At 51.0% G+C, this 5,000-nt stretch overlaps 1 non-coding gene across 1 annotated transcript in view; it reads left to right on the plus strand.

Annotated features, from left to right (window-relative positions):
* The first annotated feature begins 4,654 nt into the window (after nt 1-4,654).
* The window catches only part of LOC124560523, a 1,910-nt gene continuing 1,564 nt past the window's right edge, over nt 4,655-5,000 (plus strand). Inside the window, exon 1 of the ribosomal RNA XR_006969192.1 lies at nt 4,655-5,000. This exon is cut by the window's right edge and continues 1,564 nt beyond it. This is a non-coding gene — a ribosomal RNA (small subunit ribosomal RNA).

Genomic DNA, 5,000 nt, shown 5'->3' on the forward strand with positions numbered 1-5,000 from the left:
ACACGTCAGCCACACACCCTTATCACGCACTACTCTCTGCCTGTAACACGCACACAGACAATATGTAAGCACCAGCATGGAACAACACCCAGTGCATCCTCTCCGCCACATTAGACAATCCACACTGTCATAACCAGACTGGGAGGTCCACTCAGAAAACAGAATATCCCACCCACCCGACAACCACCATTGCTCAGCCAAGCCACCAACACCCACACATGTCCTACACAGGGGTGCACCCAACATCACAATACTGCCTCCTCTCACAGCACACAAACAATGGCAGGAATGAAAGACACAGGTCTGCCACAAGCATGGAATGAGAGCGCCGCCTGTCATGAGCCAAAGGTGCATCCTGACGTGGCAAATCAGATGATGCCGCAGGCATCCACTTACTATAATCACAATCAACAAACCGGCCGCCCCGCCCCGCCCCCCATTAAACCTTTCCTTACAACAATGTGTACCTTAACCTAACCTATATCGTACCGTAACCTAACCTATATCGTACCGTAACCTAACCTATGTCGTACCGTAACCTAACCTATGTCGTACCGTAACCTAACCTATGTCGTACCGTAACCTAACCTATGTCGTACCGTAACCTAACCTATGTCGTACCGTAACCTAACCTATGTCGTACCGTAACCTAACCTATGTCGTACCGTAACCTAACCTATGTCGTACCGTAACCTAACCTATGTCGTACCGTAACCTAACCTATGTCGTACCGTAACCTAACCTATGTCGTACCGTAACCTAACCTATGTCGTACCGTAACCTAACCTATGTCGTACCGTAACCTAACCTATGTCGTACCGTAACCTAACCTATGTCGTACCTTAACCTAACCTATGTCGTACCTTAACCTACCCTATGTCGTACCTTAACCTAACCTATGTCGTACCTTAACCTAACCTATGTCGTACCTTAACCTAACCTATGTCGTACCTTAACCTAACCTATGTCGTACCTTAACCTAACCTATGTCGTACCTTAACCTAACCTATGTCGTACCTTAACCTAACCTATGTCGTACCTTAACCTAACCTATGTCGTACCTTAACCTAACCTATGTCGTACCTTAACCTAACCTATGTCGTACCTTAACCTAACCTATGTCGTACCTTAACCTAACCTATGTCGTACCTTAACCTAACCTATGTCGTACCTTAACCTAACCTATGTCGTACCTTAACCTAACCTATGTCGTACCTTAACCTAACCTATGTCGTACCTTAACCTAACCTATGTCGTACCTTAACCTAACCTATGTCGTACCTTAACCTAACCTATGTCGTACCTTAACCTAACCTATGTCGTACCTTAACCTAACCTATGTCGTACCTTAACCTAACCTATGTCGTACCTTAACCTAACCTATGTCGTACCTTAACCTAACCTATGTCGTACCTTAACCTAACCTATGTCGTACCTTAACCTAACCTATGTCGTACCTTAACCTAACCTATGTCGTACCTTAACCTAACCTATGTCGTACCTTAACCTAACCTATGTCGTACCTTAACCTAACCTATGTCGTACCTTAACCTAACCTATGTCGTACCTTAACCTAACCTATGTCGTACCTTAACCTAACCTATGTCGTACCTTAACCTAACCTATGTCGTACCTTAACCTAACCTATGTCGTACCTTAACCTAACCTATGTCGTACCTTAACCTAACCTGTATTGCGCCTTAACCTAACCTGTATTGCGCCTTAACGTAACCTGTATTGCGCCTTAACGTAACCTGTATTGCGCCTTAACGTAACCTGTATTGCGCCTTAACGTAACCTGTATTGCGCCTTAACGTAACCTGTATTGCGCCTTAACGTAACCTGTATTGCGCCTTAACGTAACCTGTATTGCGCCTTAACGTAACCTGTATTGCGCCTTAACGTAACCTGTATTGCGCCTTAACGTAACCTGTATTGCGCCTTAACGTAACCTGTATTGCGCCTTAACGTAACCTGTATTGCGCCTTAACGTAACCTGTATTGCGCCTTAACGTAACCTGTATTGCGCCTTAACGTAACCTGTATTGCGCCTTAACGTAACCTGTATTGCGCCTTAACGTAACCTGTATTGCGCCTTAACGTAACCTGTATTGCGCCTTAACGTAACCTGTATTGCGCCTTAACGTAACCTGTATTGCGCCTTAACGTAACCTGTATTGCGCCTTAACGTAACCTGTATTGCGCCTTAACGTAACCTGTATTGCGCCTTAACGTAACCTGTATTGCGCCTTAACGTAACCTGTATTGCGCCTTAACGTAACCTGTATTGCGCCTTAACGTAACCTGCATTGCGCCTTAACGTAACCTGCATTGCGCCTTAACGTAACCTGTATTGCGCCTTAACGTAACCTGCATTGCGCCTTAACGTAACCTGCATTGCGCCTTAACGTAACCTGTATTGCGCCTTAACGTAACCTGTATTGCGCCTTAACGTAACCTGTATTGCGCCTTAACGTAACCTGTATTGCGCCTTAACGTAACCTGTATTGCGCCTTAACGTAACCTGTATTGCGCCTTAACGTAACCTGTATTGCGCCTTAACGTAACCTGTATTGCGCCTTAACGTAACCGATATTGCGCCTTAACGTAACCTATATTGCGCCGTAACGTAACCTATATTGCGCCGTAACGTAACCCACATTGCCCCTTAACGTAACCTATATTGCGCCGTAACGTAACCTATATTGCGCCGTAACGTAACCCACATTGCCCCTTAACGTAACCCACATTGCCCCTTAACGTAACCCACATTGCCCCTTAACGTAACCCAACACACGTTGGGCCTTAACCCAACACACGTTGGGCCTTAACCCAACACACGTTGGGCCGTAACCCAACACACGTTGGGCCTTAACCCAACACACGTTGGGCCTTAACCCAACACACGTTGGGCCTTAACCCAACACACGTTGGGCCTTAACCTGCTCTGTAATTGTCATACGACGCGTTAAATTAGTGTAGTGTTGCCTAACTGCAACCCCCGCAATATAGTTTGCTACTCGCACTGCCCGGTCCCCAGTGTATCGCTTCATGTTAAACACCTTGCAGCTATACACTGTAATGTGGATGGCAGCAGGACGTACATGCTCAATGCCCTTTGCAGTTGTTCATTGGCATTTGCAGTTGTTCATTGGCATTCGCATGGCGAAGCACTTAGCCTACGCTGTGGTACGGCCTGTGTCAACTGTCCGCTGATGTTGTACGTCCAAATCACACACTGTACTGCACATTGGTCCTCATGTACTGAATGATACATCGTGGTACATGTGACCGTACAACGACTGCGCCAACAACGGCGAACCATGCGGTCCAAATGTTGTGCACTCAGCTACGTGTCGTCTCCCTATAAGAGCTGGATTGCAGTGTGGTATGCCCTGGATGGCGATCAGCATGAGCCGTCTGTTGATGTAGTGGCGCGTGTTGTCAGACGTAGTCGTCTCTTCTCACACACCGTGATAGCACGGTGCACTGCGTTCCACATCTGCGACATGCGACAGAGGCCGGTTGACAGTCGTTCGCGCAATGGACATCGCATACGTACGGGGGCCACCTTCCACGTGTTCGCTAAGCGTGGACATGTTGTTGCGTGTATGTGGGCAGACAGTGTGTCGTGACACCTGACACAGGCATGCAACAATCGTTGAATTTGCAAATGGCGATGGACGCCTACGTTTGCTGGTGACGTTACGCAAATGAACAACTGGTAAACCGTTGTGGTGCGGTTGTTCTCGCTAGGGGTGAATCAGTGATGGCGACGATCGGTTGAGCTACCAACCGGTTGTTGCAGCGATACCCACCATGCCCACGAACGTGAATGGCATGTGGGTGTGAAGCGATACGCGGCGGTGGCTGGGTGGGACCGTCCCCGGCCGGTGAGGGGGGGCCTCCCGGCGTGTTGGCCGTGCGGTGCGTGGGCGCACGCGCTACAGCCGGCTGGTGGGGGCGGCCAGTGGCAGGCGCGCCGGCCGACGGAGGCGGCAGGCGGCGCAGCTGCGCGCCGGCGCACCCTGCACGCGGCGCCGTGCGGCCAAAGTAGGTCCTCGCGGGCCCGGTGCGAAGCGCGGTGGACATCTGCAGTGTGCTGGTCCGATTGAGGACTGTGTGCGCTGAGGATGCGCCGCCGCCCGGCGCTCGGCGCCGCGACGCCGTCTGCTGCTCGGTCGCCTCTGCGGTTCTCGCAGGTGGTTTGTATCGCAGCTGTGCGGACGTGTTGGCGCGTGCGCTGTGCTGGGAGAGTTCGCTTCGGCACCCAAGTGGGGCTTTTGTCCTTCTGTGGCGCTGGCGTTGGAGCTGCCGGTCACCGTAGGTGGCGCGTGTTGTCTCCCGCCGGCAATGCCACGACAGCACGCTCCCGGGCCTCTGTCGGCAGCGGCAAGCTCAGTTGGGAGCACGGGTGGTCGCACCTAAAGCGTCTACTCGCCAAACTCCGGGCGATTGCGCCTCTCTCGAACCCGACCAAGTACTTAGGACGGCGCTGCGCGCCGCCGGGACCTGAGAGGGTTTCGAGGTGTATGGTGCAGGGGAGCTCAGCCTCCTCCTGTTTGCAGAATAATTGAGCGGACGCTTGCGTGTTCGCGCGGGCCCCCGGGACACACTCCCGGGCGGCCGGCTGCTCAGCTCTAGTTGACGCAGCTCCCTGGTTGATCCTGCCAGTAGTCATATGCTTGTCTCAAAGATTAAGCCATGCATGTCTCAGTACAAGCCGCATTAAGGTGAAACCGCGAATGGCTCATTAAATCAGTTATGGTTCCTTAGATCGTACCCACGTTACTTGGATAACTGTGGTAATTCTAGAGCTAATACATGCAAACAGAGTCCCGACCAGAGATGGAAGGGACGCTTTTATTAGATCAAAACCAATCGGTCGGCTCGTCCGGTCCGTTTGCCTTGGTGACTCTGAATAACTTTGGGCTGATCGCACGGTCCTCGTACCGGCGACGCATCTTTCAAATGTCTGCCTTATCAACTGTCGATGGTAG

The sequence above is a fragment of the Schistocerca americana genome, unplaced genomic scaffold (assembly GCF_021461395.2).
Source record: "Schistocerca americana isolate TAMUIC-IGC-003095 unplaced genomic scaffold, iqSchAmer2.1 HiC_scaffold_1087, whole genome shotgun sequence".
Classification (NCBI taxonomy): domain Eukaryota; kingdom Metazoa; phylum Arthropoda; class Insecta; order Orthoptera; family Acrididae; genus Schistocerca; species Schistocerca americana.